The sequence below is a fragment of the Phoenix dactylifera genome, chromosome 2 (assembly GCF_051530095.1).
Source record: "Phoenix dactylifera cultivar Ajwa chromosome 2, Ajwa_hap1_PhDact_Kaust_v1.1, whole genome shotgun sequence".
Classification (NCBI taxonomy): domain Eukaryota; kingdom Viridiplantae; phylum Streptophyta; class Magnoliopsida; order Arecales; family Arecaceae; genus Phoenix; species Phoenix dactylifera.
In genome coordinates, this window is record NC_143191.1 from 23,269,747 (window position 1) to 23,287,032 (window position 17,286).

Below are 17,286 nucleotides of genomic sequence, written 5' to 3' on the forward strand. Positions count from 1 at the left end.
GTTGGAGAAATAGTGATCTTGAACTAAATAACACGGTAGCAAGATTATTCAGTATATATGTGATATCTTATAGTTGAATAATTTTATTTATTGTATAAAACTCCTGATGAACTGTAATTTATTACTAAGATCAAACTTTTTTTGGATAGACCAAACACCAAGAATGAGAATATAAGACAGACAAGAGCTATTCTGGTAGGACACCTGGCCTGTCCAGCAAAGAAAGTATAGTTCATAGTGGAACCCGACATGGCAGAGGCGGCTGTACTTCTAGCAATTCAAAAGATCGGTGTTTCTTTGGGTGGAGAAGCACTGAGACAAGCTAGTTCTCTGTTCGCAAATGAAGTCTCATTGTTGACTCAACTACCAAGTACTATGAGCCGTATCCAGAGTGAACTTTCGGTAATGCAAGCCTTCCTCGGTCATATAGATACTCGAACTGATAATAATCAAGTCCTTCAAGCTTGGGTTCAGCAGGTACGGAAACTGGCATATAGTGTTGAGGACATTATGGATGAGTATGTGTATCTCATAGCTCAACAGCAAGGGAGCGGGTTAGGAGGCTATCTCAAAAAAGTAGTAAAAAGATCCCAAAATTTGGTTGCCTTCCATCAAATTGCTGCTTGGCTGAAAGAATTGGAAGCTAATTTGGTTCACCTTTCACAAATGAAGGAGCGATGGATTAAGACAACAGAGGGAGCAATGGGTAGTAGTTCACATAATGCTAGTAAAAAGCAGCAGAATTTAGCAGACTCTTCTCATTTCATGGATGAAGATGACCTTGTGGGGATTGGCCAAAACAAAAAAAAATTAACTGAATGGCTACTTGATGAGGATCCAGTTGGCTCTATAATATCCCTATGGGGTATGGGGGGATTGGGCAAAACAACCCTTGTCACCAATGTATATAAAAGTGAGAGAAAAAAGTTTGAATGTCATGCATGGATATCCGTCTCACAAACTTACGAGGTGGATGATCTTTTAAGAAGAATGATAGTGGAGCTGAATGAAAACGAAAAAGGAGAGAAAGTTGCGATTGACCTCAAAGGAATGGACTATAGAAGGTTAGTTGAAAGAGTAAGGCTTTTTCTAGAGAAAAAAAGATTTTTGATCATACTGGATGATGTATGGGATCTGAAAGCTTTCAATGCTATTCGTGATACCATTAATGTTGATGATGACAACAATGGAAGCAGAATAATCATTACAACCCGAAGTGCTGAGGTAGCTTCACTAGCACATGATGGTCGGAATCTTAAGCTCAAGCTTTTGGAAAGCACTGAGGCATGGGATCTGTTCTGTAAGAGGGCATTTTGGAAAGATAAGGAGAGGAGATGTCCTCAAGAACTAGAGGAGTTGGGGAAGAAAATTGTATCAAAATGTCAAGGGTTACCACTAGCTATTGTCTCTTTAGGAAGTCTTTTGTCCCTGAGAGAGAAAACCAAGTCAGAATGGGAGAAAGTTTATGATCAGCTGAGCTGGGAGTTGAATAACAACCCAAATTTGGACCATGTGAAGCATGTTCTGAATCTCAGCTATAACTATTTGCCGAGATATCTTAAGAACTGCTTCTTGCATTGCAGCATGTTCCCGGAGGATCATATGCTTCAGAGAAAGAGGCTTATGAGGCTATGGGTCGCAGAGGGATTTGTGGAGGAAAGGGGATCAAGCACAATGGAAGAAGTGGCAGAGGACTATCTCAAGGAGCTCATCCATCGATGCATGCTTCAAGTTGTAAAAAGGAATCAATTTGGTAGAATAAAACACTGTCGGATGCACGATCTTGTACGAGAATTGGCTGTATCATTGTCTAAGAAGGAAAATTTTAGTGCGGTACTTGATGATCTTCAGATGGTGGGGAAGACGGGTGATGAAACACGCCGCCTGTCAGTGCACGGATACAGTAACGAAATCCAATCGAGTATGGAGTTGCCAAGACTTCGCACTTTCGTGGTGTTTGACCCTTCAATGTCCTCATCATCATCATCCTTCTCTTCGCTGTGTTCCAGCTCTAGACATTTGACCGTCTTAGATCTGCAAGGCATCTCGATTGAGAGAGTACCAGATGAAATCGGGGACTTATTCAATCTCCACTTTTTGGGTCTGAGGGACACAAAGGTGAAGGTGCTACCAAAATCCTTGGGAAGGCTTCGTAACCTGCAGACGCTCGACCTCTATAGAAGTGAAATAGAGAAACTGCCAAGCATGACAAGGAACCTCAAGAAGTTGCGTCACTTGTTTGCCGAGAAGATTCTCGATCCAAATTATAATACTCTAAATGATCGGAGAGGTGTGCAAGCTCCGAAAGGGTTGTGGAATTTGAAAGATCTGCAAACTCTCCAAGCAGTGGACGCAAACATGGAATTTGTGAGACGGCTAGGCAACTTGACCCAACTAAGAAGCGTTCGGATATGGAAAGTGAGCGGCATCCATTGCAAAGACCTTTGTGCTTCGTTATCAAGGTTGCATCACCTATACTACTTGTGCCTTACTGCAAGCAACGAGAATGAGATTCTCCAGTTGGGAGGCTGGGATCATCCACCTCAGCATCTTCTAAAGCTTGAGCTGGATGGGCGGCTAGCAGAAGGGACGATGCAGTTGCCTTTATTTCGTGCCCTTGGAGCTAGCCTTCGGACATTGCATCTGGGTTGGAGTGGGTTGGTAGAGGATCCAATTCAATCCCTCTCTCAGTTGCGCGACCTCGGACAACTCACACTGAAGAAGGCATATGACGGGCAACGATTGCGGTTTGGCATAGGATGGTTCCCTAACTTGAAGCAACTCTCGTTATACGATATGCCGCACCTTAACCAGGTTGAGGTAGAGGATGGCGCCATGGCAAGGCTGGAGTACCTAGTCCTCGATGGCCTACTCGCGTTAAAGGATGTTCCACGAGGCATCGAATATCTCACATCCCTCCAGGAACTGTACTTGAAGGATCTGCATCCAGAATTCAGAGGGAGGTTCGAAGAAAGCGACGACAAGAACAAGATTCAGCGCATCCCTGATGCCTATTATATTTTTAAGAGCGGAGACAAAACAATATATGAAAGCCTTTCATGATCCATCCCTCTGCCCACTTATCTGGAACCACCAAGTAAGAGTCCTTTCCATTTTGTATCTTATTACTGCATCTCTTGTTTATTAATCATTCCCCATGCCCTGATCTTAACCCATTTTCCCAACAAAAAAATTAATTCGTATTTCTAGTTTGAGCTCAGTTTCTTCTACCCAACATCTCAATCCAATATTTTTCACAAGTTCTTGTCTTTACTATTACATGAGGCTCAAATCTGCATAGTTTACCACCAGATATTTCTCTTTATATGTATCCTGATCTTAGATTTACTTAATGGCAGCACCTATTTGTTCTTGAAAATAAGAGGGCTAATTTCCTATGGCATGAAATTTTTTTCTTAATTTTTAAAATCTCATTAACATGTTTCTCCCTTAAATCAAAATTTAAAGAATTTCTGCTATTTTCACAAGGATTTTGATTGAACTTATAACCTGATACACACTTCTATTTAACGACTTTCGTCACTATAATTTCTAACAAATATTTTCTAATTATTTTTGTCTTTAATTTACAAGCATCATTTTTCTTTTCTTGGTCTATATATTTTCTTTTCACTGCTCCAAAGCTAACCATTCTCTCTCTCTTCATCTCTATGCTATTGTCCTATATTTTTTGCTCTTAAAAATATGTGCCTTTTTTTTGGTATGATACTTTCGTTTTTATGTATTTCTCAAAATCTAAATTATGATATGCACTTACAATTCCCTCCAAGTAAAACTTCATTTTGATTTTTACTTCCATTCAGTTTTTTCACTCAAAAATAGGCTTTATTAGATATTTCATATAATCTTCACTTCATAATTTGATTTTATTGATTTAAAAATTTTGTATAACTCATTTTCTTCATAACTTTTCTTAATTTATCATACTCTTTTTAACATATATTTTGGATTATGGAGGTATGGAATATTTAGAAAATTATGCATCTAGCTCATTAATCTATTCAATTGTTTTATTGACCTTGGATGAATAAAGGTTGCTTCATCTTGCAGGAAAATCATTTTAGGGAGTCGAGAACAAGCTCACAAGATTAAAATTCTCGCAGATATTTTATTAAAATTTTCTCTTTCTAGTTATAATGTACTTTGCTCATAAAGATCTGTATGCCGTGTATTATGTGTATAAGTGCTTGCCCTATTCTATTAGGATCCATTCAATATACTCAAAATGTGGTGTCTTTAAATGCTCATATAGTCATGATGATGTGTAATATATGTTTTTTTCCATTAGATTGCTTATGTAATTAGCTGGAAATTACTTTTTCCTAAGATCTTCTATTTTTCGGTTGGGTGAGGATAATTTAGTTTGTTATTTTATTAGTTGGTGCATGCTATTAAAATTGTGACTTTGCTCTAAGTTATTTATGGGGCTTTAGTAGTACCATTATCTTTACGAGCTCCTTTCTATATTTTGAGAGAGGACTATTGAACTTGTTATTTTATTAGTTGGTGCATTCTATAAAATTGTGACTTCGCTCTAAGTCATTTATAAAGCTTTAGTAGTACAATTACCTTTACAAGCTCCTTTCCACATTTTGAGATAATTTTTTTCTAAAATCAAATAGAATCAAGTGAGAAGTTTTTTTTTCCCTTAAAGAAAGATAGTTGTATTTTTTTATGGCTATTGTCTTAGCTTTTCTCGCCACCTAGCAATGGGTGTGCCAGAAAACTTGTTCGCAAGTTCTTGCAATAGAGGGGTAAATCATGGGAGTGATACCAATATTTGAGTAACCGGAAAGAGGATAATCGAAAAGAAGATGATTTGATTAGCCTTGACTTTCAATGAATTTTGCTATCATCGTACCAATTCAATTGATAAGAGTTGTAGAGGTGGGTTGCGGTAAGGGTGTAGTGCTAGGATTTGGTAGAAATCTAAATTGGTGAGAAAGATTACATCCGCAACACATTTCTTATAAGGAGAAGGTATAGATTAATCCATCAATATTGGTGAATCAGTGCTTGTCTGTGGTAATTGTAATGGATGCTGAAAAGCTGCCATACCTAAGAATTAGCTGTAAGAGGGTTTTGAAATTTAAAATGGTTATGAAACCGTTTCTCCCTCATTTAAAACCCATCTTGAATACAATGGAGGCGTTGGGCTCCAACGTTACTCCAGGTGAGAGAGGGAGGAGAGTCCTCTCACTCTCATATAATTCCCTTCTTCATATCCATTGTCTCTTCCTTTCTTTCTTGGTTTTTTTTAATTATTTTTTTCTTTCTTGCTGGTTTTTTCTGCTGAACGGCGAGGGCAGAATAGAAGAGAGGTTGTCTTGATGTTGGTCTTCTCTTCACCGATTTTTTTCCGTCCTTTGGCTTTGAATCTATTGTGTACGAGCATACAGAAAAGTCCTTGCCGAGTTCAAGAGAATTTGTAGTATTGTGCACGTCTACAAATTCAACGGTCCGTTGTATCTTGGAGAGGGATTGCTAGAATCCGGTGCACATAAGGAGGCGAATCTCTTTCAAAGAGAAAATTAAAATATCATCTACGTTTAAACATAGGATAATAACAGACCTATCAAATATTTTCCAATATACACATTTATCGAAGTCACAAATGTTAAAAGTGAAGAAATACTTAAGCGACAATTTTGAGATGAAAGATCTAGGGTTAGTTAAAGTAATCTTAGAAATCAGAATCATAAGGACACAGAATGAGATTGTTCTGAGTCAATCTCACTATGTTGAAAAAGTGTTAAAGAAATTTGGGTACAAAAATTGCAAGCCAGTTAGCACCCCATATGATCCTAGCATAAAATTAAAGAAAAATGGTGGGGACAGTGTTTCTCAATTAAAGTATTCTCAATTAATTGGAAGTCTTATGTATTTGGTATAACTGTACTTGACCAGATATCTCCTACGCTGTGGGAAGACTAAGTAAATACACTAATAACCCCGATAAGACACATTGGGATGCAATTGAAAGACTTCTTAAATATTTGAAGGCTACTATTAACTATGGGATATATTATTCTGGTTTTTCCACTATGCTAGAAGGGTATAGTGATGCTAACTGGATCTCTGATTTCGAAGACACTAAGGCTACTATTGGATTTGTTTTTACACTAGGTGGTGGTGCAGTCGCTTGAAAATCTTCCAAGTAGACCTTAATTACAAGATCCACCATAGAGGCTGAGATGATAGCCTTAGAGTTAGCTGGTGGAGAAGTAGATTGGCTTAAGGGTCTGTTATCAGATATTCCCATGATGGATAAGCCTATTCCTGCTATTCTAATTAACTGTGATAATCAGGCGACTATAGCAAAAGTGAAAAGTAAACATCACAATTCAAAGTCGTCTAGACACATCGAGCTTCGATATAAAATTTTAAGGAAGCTCACCTCTACTGGAGTTATAACTTTAAGTTATAATAAATCGGTAGAGAACTTGGCAGATCATCTGACCAAGGGTCTGTCGAGAGGACAAGTTCAATATGCTTCAAGGGGGATGGGTTTAAAGCCTATTTTTAAGTCACCATCAGCGGCCACCCAACCTATCTGACTGGTAGAGGTGGGCATTGGGCCGGGCCGCCCATGGCCCGGCACAGCCTGGCACGAAGCAGGCCGTGCCAGGCATGGCCCGGCACAGCCCGGCACGAAGCGGGCCGTGCCAGGCATGGCCCGCTTGCTACAGTAACGGGCTGTGTTAGGCACGGCTCATAAAAGGGGGCCAGGCTTGGTTAAGAATTTCTGACCCGCGGGCCGAGCCCGGCATGGCCCATAAGAGCCGGGCTGGCACGATTCGTGGGCCAAGCACAGCACGGCCCGAGAGCCAGCCCGGAACGGCCCATAAGGGCCTGAACCGAGCCCGACAGGGCCCACAAGGAGGAATTGAGTAGAGGACCAGAGGTAGAGCCGAGATTTGTGAGCTTCCTTTTGTGCTCTCAACAAGGAGTGACCTTCTCTTTCTTTTGTACTTCTAACGTCTCAACAAAAATCTCCTCTTGTATAGTACTTGAACACTTGCTAAATGCAAACTAAAAATTAAACATACCTTTATTGGTAACATATATATATTTATCGTAGAATACTAACTATTTAACGATAAATTAGATTTTATCACCTATACATTATCGTGTAACTTTTATGATAAATAGCTTTCATTGCAAATTATTTATATAATTTAGTGATGACAGTGTTTCATCGTTAAATATAAATATTTAGTGGCAACATATAAAGTTTTGTTGTAGAATATTGACTATTTAAAGACATAATGGAAGTTATCATCTATATATCATTGTATAACTATAGTTTGCAACAAAAAGAATCATGAATTATCTATTTTTAAAAATTTAAAAATTATATAAATGTATTAAAATTATTTTAAATATTTTTAAAAAATTAAAAATATTATGAGGAATAAAATAAAGTTATTTAACTTTTATTTTTTATTAAAAATAAAAGGATCGAATTCTATAAAAATAATTAATTATTAAAATATGAAATACCATAATACATTTGAAATGATTATATTTTATAAACTGAATAAGTTTTCAATAAGTATAATAAACAATAATTTTTTATTACAAGCTAAACGTGTTGCAGTGGTTGAGTAGTAGGTAACAAATCGAGATGTCATGGGTTTGATCCTATCTATATATCTAGATGCATACACATGAGTTTTAGATCTAACTTTTTCTGACAAAGTAGATGTTTCGGCAGAAACATTTACTCACTTCTAGTGACAATTTATTTTGTCATGAATTTTGTATGTGTTAACGACAACATTCATTTCATCACAAAATGTTGAATATTTGGTGACAAATTACTATTTTCGTTATAGATGACTTTTAGTGATGGGGCATGGTTATGAACCTAGCAACAAAATTTTTTTTCGAACCTAGCAATGAAATTTTTTTCGTCACCAAACACTTTAAGCGACGAAATATATGTTTTAGCAATAAACTTTTTTATTGCTAAATGTATAAATGTGCAATCTTACCAATAATACTTAAATATGAAGTATGTAGATCATAATACCATTCTTGGTTTCACTTTTATGTGAAAAACCATTCTTGGTTTCTCAGAGCTTAACTTCTTGAATATTATTAAGCATATTGGTTACCATTGTTACTGTATTAGTTCAAAAATGATTGATATTTTCTTTGGTGCACTTTCCTTCTTTGCTACATTGTTAGGTTAATATTATTTCTTTCTATTCCCTTATTTTATCAAATATATTGGAAAGAAACTATCCTGCAGATTTTTCTTTTTCAAAAAAAATCTTGACATTTTTTTTTTTAAATTTAAGAGTTATAAGTTATGTAGGACCAATATAGAATACATGGAATATAGATTTAATAAAATTAGAAATACAAATGAAAGTGAAGTAAAAGTTATGGATTATAAAGTTCATAGGATTGAGCATTTTTTATATTTTGGATTCATTATTCACAAGAAATGGGAGACTAAAAAAGAATGTTATCCATAGGATTAAAGCAGGGTCGATAAAATGCAGAAGTGCAATTAGAATATTATGTGATGATAGAATACCTAAGAAGCCGAAAAAAAAAATTATAGGGTAGTCGTATGACTAGTTGTGCTATATGGTACATAATGTTGAGTAGTTAGAAAATAATATATGCACAAGATGAGTATGCCCGAAATGAGAATATTGAGATAGATATATGGTAATGCAAGAAAATATACAATAAGAGATAAAGTTATTTGTAAAAAGATGGAAGTAGCACCAATGGAGGATGAACTAAGAGATGAATGACTTACATGGTTTGGGCATCTATAACATAGATTGAGGGCGGTACCAGTACAAAAGAATAATTTCATGCATATAAAAAAAATAAGGATAGAGGCAGATCAAAAATTACATAGGATAAATAATAGAGAAGGTCTTGATAATCGTTACATCTTTTAGAAAATATACTTTAAATCGAGTAGAATGGAGGAAAAGGATTCATATAGTCGACCCAAACTAGATTGGGATTAAACTTAGTTGAGTTGAGTATATCATCAGAAGAAGACTTATATTTCTTATATTAAACCAGAGTATTAAAATATATGGTATACTAGTTTTCTATCGGTCTAGGTTGGTTTGGATTCAAATTGGAAATTTAAGTATCCAAATCTAATCCATTTTTAGAACAGGTCATCTTTTCAAATTCAAACCTAATCCAAGTAATTTTGGTGCTGGTTGGAATGAATTGGTTTCGGATCAGTGCCAGAATGGAGATAGATCAATCCACTTGTAGGCCTATATTTGAATGAGAATAAGTGGAAGATATCTAATCTTCTTTGTTTTGTTTTTGAAGATAAAAAGTTTTGGAAGAAAAGTCATGAAGGCAACAGAGAAAAGTTGGGAAGTCGAAAAAGTTTCACCCCTATTTTCTTGTATAAAAGATATCTTCTAAAAGATATCTCCCATGTCAAATCACTTTCCCCTATATGCCTTAGGCCTGCCTCAAGCATTACCTAGAATCTCACGTGGCACCATAAACCTTCTTTTTGTCTAATGAACAATTTAGGATTCCTTGAATTAACCATGAATCATTCCCATTTTCTATGCATTTTATGATTAATTCATGAAACAACAATTGTGAACCTACAAATTATTCATTTAATGTAGGGCTAGAATTGGGTTTGACTAGGTTGGGCTATATTTCTGTTGGAATCCGGCTCGAAATGTTTTTGGGCTCAGGGCTAGGCTTAGGCCCGATATATGGCCTGGTTGACCTAATTTTTGGCTCGATTGGCCCCTACATGGCTTGCTTGGACCTGCCAAATTAATGAGAAATGGTAAAAATTACATTTTTTAAGAATAATGCACCATACTATGACCACAATTGCCCAAGAAATAGGATATCTTGCTTTAAAATACTAGAAAAATACTAAGTCCACGGGAATACTAATAAAAGGGAAAAGATGGTTCTTTTTTCTTTTATTTTGAATGAGAGAATAAGGGGAAGGATATTATAGGTGGGCTCGAAGAGGAAAAGGACAATAAAAGGCAGGAGGCTAGAGCAGATCAAATAAAGGAGAGAGTAGACCTAGGAAGGCCATTCAAAGCTATATGGGTCCAACAAATTATGGCTGTCGAACCCTAACTCTCCAAAAACAGTGCCCATAGTTGGGCATCATTCGTCTCTTCTCTTTTTCATCTCTCTCTCTCTCTCTCTCTCATAGCGATAGAGAAGGGATGAGGAACATTGGATGTGGTTGTTCTCTTTGTCCTTGGAAAAGGGGTTCTGTAGCATTTGGATTGTTGACCAGCAATGATGAGAGGAGGGGGCTAGTGGAAGTGGACGGAGAAGTGAAGAGCTGGAGAGATGTAGAGAGCCCAAGGGTCAAAGAGAAATTCGAGACAAGAGACTTAGGGATCGAAGGTTTTAGCCCTCCTCTCTCATCCATAGGTGGTCAATCTCACTGCCTTAGCTTGGTAAACAGATGAATTAGATTCACTGAAGAAAAGGTCCAACCAAATTGAGCTGCAGGGTCTGGTTGGATATAGGGCCAGGACAAGTCTCGGGCCTTGTTCTAATCGTATCTTTGTGTTTGATTTCATGCTCGATTTTTGGTTCCGGCTCAAGCTCGGGCCTCGGGGTGGAGCTAAGCATCGACAGAAGCCTAGCTAGAAATTCTTTCAGGTTCTACTTTTAGATCCTGACCCAACCTGAACTATTTCAAGCCTAGCCTATGGTCAGACTAGAAGTTGGCCCAAGTCCACTTTTGACATTAGTTGAACAACTTTGGGGAATCGTAAAATTTAAACAATTAATGAATTTTTCAAATTATCACATAGTCTTGTTATTATAGTTGCAACAAGATAATATCTTATATTTTAATTGGGAAAAATGACTCTTGGAAGGTTATAGTCTTGTTTCTACATCTCTAGTGTGATTTAGAAGTGGGAACGTCATATTAAATTCTATAGGCCAAACCTTGTTGATCTTTTTATAATTAGATTTTTTTTATTTTATACACATCATACTTGTATGCACCTCAAAGAATGGAAAGCCTTCTTGTTGTGAATGGTGGTACCATTTTCCAAGGTTAGTTTACAAATGGTCGGAGAAATAGTGATCTTAGAACTAAATAACATGATAGCAAGATTATTCAGTATATATGTGATATCTCATAGTTGAATAATTTTACTTATTGTATGGAACTCTTGATGAACTCTCATTTCTTACTAAGATCAAACTTTTTTTGGATAGACCAAACACCAAGAGAGAGAATATAAGATAGACAAAGAGCTAGTCTGATAGGACACCTGGCCTGTCCAACAAAGGAAGTATAGTTCATAGTGGAACCAGACATGGCAGAGGCGGCTGTACTTCTAGCAATTCAGAAGATCGGTGTTGCTTTGGGTGGAGCAGCATTGAGAGAAGCTAGTTCTCTGTTCGCAAATGAAGTCTCATTGTTGACTCAACTACCAAGTAGTATGACCTGTATCAAGAGTGAACTTTTGGTAATGCAAGCCTTCCTCGGTCATATAGATAGTCGAACTGATAACAATCAAGTCTTTGAAGCTTGGGTTCAGGAGGTACGGAAACTGGCATATAGTATTAAGGACATTATGGATGAGTATGTGTATCTCATAGCTCAACAACAAGGGAGCGGGTTAGGAGGCTATCTTAAAAAAGTAGTAAAGAGATCCCAATTTGGTTGCCTTCCATCAAATTGCTGCTCGGCTGAAAGAATTGGAAACTAATTTGGTTAACCTTTCACAAATGAAGGAGCGATGGATGAAGACAACAGAGGGAGCAATGGGTAGTAGTTCACGTAATGCTAGTGAAATGCAGCAGACTCTTCTCATTTTATGGATGAAGATGACCTTGTGGGGATTGACCAAAACAAAAAAAATATATCTGAATGGCTATCTGACGAGGATCTGGCTTGGTCTATAATATCCGTGTGGGGCATGGGGGGATTGGGCAAAACAACCCTTGTCACCAATGTATATAAAAGTGAGAGAAAAAAGTTTGAATGTCATGCATGGATATCCATCTCACAAACTTACGAGGTGGATGAACTTTTAAGAAGAATGATAAAGGAGCTGAATGTGGAGAAAGTTCCGATTGACCTCAAAGGAATGGACCATAGAAGGTTAGTTGAAAGAGTGAGGCTTTTTCTAGAGAAAAAAAGATTTTTGATCATATTGGATGATGTATGGGATCTGAAAGCTTTCAATGCTATTCGTGATGCCATTAATGTTTATGACAACAATGGAAGCAGAATAATCATTACAACCCGGATTGCTGAGGTAGCTTCACTAGCACATGATGCTTGGAATCTTGAGCTCAAGCTTTTGGAAAGCACCAAGGCATGGGATCTATTTTGTAGGAGGGCATTCCGGAAAGATGAAGTGAGAAAATGTCCTCAAGAACTAGAGGAGTTGGGGAAAAAAATTGTATCAAAATGTCAAGGGTTACCACTAGCTATTGTCTCTTTAGGCAGTCTTTTGTCCCTGAGAGAGAAAACCAAGTCAGAATGGGAGAAAGTTTATGATCAGCTGAGCTGGGAGTTGAATAACAACCCAAATTTGGACCATGTGAAGCATGTTCTGAATCTCAGCTATAACTATTTGCCGAGATATCTTAAGAACTGCTTCTTGCATTGCAGCATGTTCCCGGAGGATCATGTGCTTCAGAGAAAGAGGCTTATGAGGCTATGGGTCGCAGAGGGATTTGTGGAGGAAAGGGGATCAAGAACAATGGAGGAAGTGGCAGAGGACTATCTCAAGGAGCTCATCCATCGATGCATGCTTCAAGTTGTAAAAAGGAATCAATTTGGTAGAATAAAACACTGTCGGATGCACGATCTTGTACGAGAGTTGGCTGTATCATTGTCTAAGAAGGAAAATTTTAGTGCTGTCCTTGATGATCTTCAGATGGTGGGGAAGACGGGTGATGAAACACGCCGCCTGTCAGTGCACGGATACAGTAACGAAATCCAATCGAGTATGGAGTTGCCAAGACTTCGCACTTTCGTGGTGTTTGACCCTTCAATGTCCTCATCATCATCATCCTTCTCTTCGCTGTGTTCCAGCTCTAGATATTTGACCGTCTTAGATCTGCAAGGCATCTCGATTGAGAGAGTACCAGATGAAATCGGGGACTTATTCAATCTCCACTTTTTGGGTCTGAGGGACACAAAGGTGAAGGTGCTACCAAAATCCTTGGGAAGGCTTCGTAACCTGCAGACGCTCGACCTCATGAAAAGTGAAATAGAAAAACTGCCAAGCACGACAAGAAATCTCAAGAAGTTGCGTCACTTGTTTGCCGAGAAGATTCTCGATCCAAATAATCCTATAAATAATCGTAGAGGTGTGCAAGCTCCGAAAGGACTCTGGAATTTGAAAGACCTGCAAACTCTCCAAGCAGTGGAAGCAAACAAGGAATTTGTGAAACGGCTAGGGAACTTGACGCAACTGAGGAGCATTCGGATATGGAAAGTGAGCGGCATCCATTGCAAAGACCTTTGTGCTTCGTTATATATCAAGGTTGCATCACCTATACTACTTGTCCCTTAATGCAAGCAACGAGAATGAGATTCTCCAGTTGGGAGGCTGGGATCATCCACCTCAGCATCTTCTAAAGCTTATTCTAGATGGGCGGCTAGCAGAAGGGACGATGCAGTTGCCTTTATTTCGTGCCCTTGGAGCTAGCCTTCGGAGATTGGGTCTGGGTTGGAGTGGGTTGGTAGAGGATCCAATTCAATCCCTCTCTCAGTTGCGCGACCTTGTATGGCTCAAACTGCACAAGGCATATGACGGGCAGCGATTGTGGTTTCGTGCAGGATGGTTCCCTAACTTCACTACAAAAAATTAGACTTTTCCCGACTCTTTCCCGCCGACGCTATCAAAAAGCGTCGGCGAATTTCGAGCGGGGTCGAAACTCGACGACGCTTTTTGTTAGCGTCGGGTGAAATTTAGAGACGACGACGCTTTAAAGCGTCGTCGAAGGACAAAAGATACGACGACGCTTTAAAGCGTCGTCGGAGGCCAAAAGGGGCCCAACTCTTGGCCTTTCCTCCTTCACCCAGCCGCACCCCCGATCTTAGAGACGACGACGCTTTAAAGCGTCGTCGGAGGTCCCTCCTTCTTCACCCAGCCGCTCCCCCGATCCCTCCTTTTTCTGCCGCTCCATCCGCCCACCCCACCATCCGCCCACCCCACCATCGTTCTTCTTTTAATCCCACACCGGAGATTATTGTTCTCCCCTAATTTCTTTTAATCCGCCGCCGCCTGGGCTTCGAAGCAGGGGCACTCGAGGGCTCCTCCGGATCGCCGTCTGAACCAGCCCAACCCGGCCGTGCTCAACTTTGATAAAAGCCATTGATGCTGTTCCGGACTTGAAGACCTATCTAGGTGCCAGATTTTCACTTAGAGCAGGCATGAAACCCCATGAGCTTGTCTTCTAAAAGGTGAAGAAGACATTTATCTTAACCCTTTTCCAGTGGGAGGCCAAATCATTGTCGAGCGCGAGAACATGATCCGTCGGCGTCGACTTGGTGCACAACCCGGCCGTGCTCCTGCTCGACGAGCCGACGTCGGGGCTGGACTCTGCCTCGGCTCCAGGGAAAGAAGAGGTCCTCGACCAGGTCGTGCTCATCTCCGACGGAACCACCCACCAAAGAAGAACGCCCTCCTGGGGCAAGAACAGGTTCCCCTCTTTCTTTTTTAATTTTTTTTTAAAAAACAGGTTGCTAACGCCGACGCTTATAAGCGTCGGCGTTGAGTATTTTCCCGACGCTTTCATTAGCGTCGGGAAAGTCCTGTTTTTGCCGACGCTTTCCCTTAGCGTCGGCAAAAACCGGACCCACGCCCACCTGTCCGACGTTTGACCCACGCTTTGTGAAGCGTGGGCTGGGAATTCGCCGACGCTTATAAGCGTCGGTAGAGACAAAAAAAAAGCGTCGGGAGTTCTTCCTTCTTTTGTAGTGCTTGAAGGAACTTTTGTTATACGATATGCCGCAACTTAATCAGGTTGAGGTAGAGGATGGCGCCATGGCAAGGCTGGAGTTTCTAGTCATGGATGGCCTACCCGCGTTAAAGGATGTTCCACGAGGCATCGAATATCTCACATCCCTCCAAGAACTGTACTTGAAGGATCTGGATCCAGAATTCAAAGGGAGGTTCGAAGAAAGCGACGACAAGAACAAGATTCAGCGCATCCCTAATGCCTATTATATTTTTAAGAGAGGCGACGAAACAATATATGAAAGCCTTTCATGATCCATCCCTCTGCCACACTTATCTAGGACCACCAAGTAAGAGTCCCTTCCATTTTGTATCTAATTACTGCATCTCTAGTTTATTAATCATTCCTCATGCCCTGATCTTAACCCATTTTCCCAATAAAAAAATATAATTCGATATTTCTAGTTTCTGCTCAGTTTCTTCTACCCAACGTCTCTTGTATTTTTCACATGTGCTTATGTCTTTACTATTGCATGAGGCTCGTATCTGCATATTTTACCATCAGATATTTTAATTAATGGTTGTTCTTGAAAATAAGAGGGCTAATTTCCTATATCATGATTTTTTTTTCTTAATTTTTAAAATCTCATTAACATGTTTTTCCCTAAAATCAAAATTCAAAGAATTCCTGCCATTTTCACAAGGATTTTGATTCAACTTATAACCTGATACACACTTCACTACAAGAATATTGGGAATTAGCGACGCGATTTTTGGCCTTTAGCGACGCTTTTAAGCGTCGCTAAAAAAACATCCCGACGCTTTCTTAAGCGTCAGTAAAGCGTCGCCTATGCCGACGCTTATAAGCGTCGGTAATGGTTTTTTTCCCAACCCTCTTTACCAGCGTCGGCGGTTACTGTCGGGAAAAAAAAAATGCCGACGCTTTTATTTAGCGTCGGCAATATAGAGTCGCGACAGCCCTTTATTGTTGTAGTGTTCTATTTAACGACTTTCGTCACTATAATTTTTAACAAATATTTTCTAATTATTTTTGTCTTTAATTTACAAGCGTCATTTTTCTTTTCTTGGTCTATATATTTTCTTTTCACTGCTCCAAAGCTAACCATTCTCTCTCTCTTCATCTCTATGCTATTGTCCTATATTTTTTGCTCTTAAAAATATGTGCCTTTTTTTTGGTATGATACTTTCCTTTTTATGTATTTCTCAAAATCTAAATTATGATATGCACTTACAATTCCCTCCAAGTAAAACTTCATTTTGATTTTTACTTCCATTCAGTTTTTTCACTCAAAAATAGGCTTTATTAGATATTTCATATAATCTTCACTTCATAATTTGATTTTATTGATTTAAAAATTTTGTATAACTCATTTTCTTCATAACTTTTCTTAATTTATCATACTCTTTTTAACATATATTTTGGATTATGGAGGTATGGAATATTTAGAAAATTATGCATCTAGCTCATTAATCTATTCAATTGTTTTATTGACCTTGGATGAATAAAGGTTGTTTCATCTTGCAGGAAAATCATTTTAGGGAGTCGAGAACAAGCTCGCAAGATTAAAATTCTTGCAGATATTTTATTAAAATTTTCTCTTTCTAGTTATAATGTACTTTGCTCATAAAGATCTGTCTGCCGTGTATTATGTGTATAAGTGCTTGCCCTATTCTATTAGGATCCATTCAATATACTCAAAATGTGGTGTCTTTAAATGCTCATGTAGTCATGATGATGTGTAATATATGTTTTTTTTCATTAGATTGCTTATGTAATTAACTGGAAATTACTTTTTCCTAAGATCTTCTATTTTTCGGTTGGGTGAGGATAATTTAGTTTGTTATTTTATTAGTTGGTGCATGCTATTAAAATTGTGACTTTGCTCTAAGTCATTTATGGGGCTTTAGTAGTACCATTATCTTTACGAGCTCCTTTCTATATTTTGAGAGAGGACTATTGAACTTGTTATTTTATTAGTTGTTGCATTCTATAAAATTGTGACTTCGCTCTAAGTCATTTATAAAGCTTTAGTAGTACAATTACCTTTACAAGCTCCTTTCCACATTTTGAGATAATTTTTTTCTAAAATCAAATAGAATCAAGTGAGAAGTTTTTTTCCCCTTAAAGAAAGATAGTTGTATTTTTTTATGGCTATTGTCTTAGCTTTTCTCGCCACCTAGCAATGGGTGTGCCAGAAAACTTGTTCGCAAGTTCTTGCAACAGAGGGGTAAATCATGGGAGTGATACCAATATTTAAGTAACCGGAAAGAGGATAATCGAAAAGAAGGTGATTTGATTAGCCTTGACTTTCAA

The 17,286-nt window shown here is 38.4% G+C and overlaps 1 protein-coding gene and 1 pseudogene across 3 annotated transcripts in view; both read left to right on the plus strand.

Annotated features, from left to right (window-relative positions):
* LOC108510820 (disease resistance protein RPM1-like) overlaps positions 1 to 11,267 on the plus strand; it is a 123,730-nt gene extending 112,463 nt beyond the window's left edge. Inside the window, exon 7 of one of the 2 annotated variants that reach the window (XM_089928803.1) lies at positions 11,245 to 11,267. The gene's annotated coding sequence lies outside the window, so the exon portion shown is untranslated. Of the gene's footprint in view, positions 1 to 149; positions 255 to 11,244 lie in introns of those variants that run through there. The other variant, XM_089928802.1, reaches the window with a different exon arrangement.
* On the plus strand, positions 250 to 16,798 carry LOC120111951 (uncharacterized; annotated as a pseudogene). Its single transcript, XR_016398724.1, has 4 exons — positions 250 to 3,060; positions 11,328 to 13,841; positions 14,975 to 15,301; positions 16,498 to 16,798. The product of XR_016398724.1 is annotated as an uncharacterized LOC120111951 (transcript).
* The last annotated feature ends 488 nt before the right edge of the window (positions 16,799 to 17,286 follow it).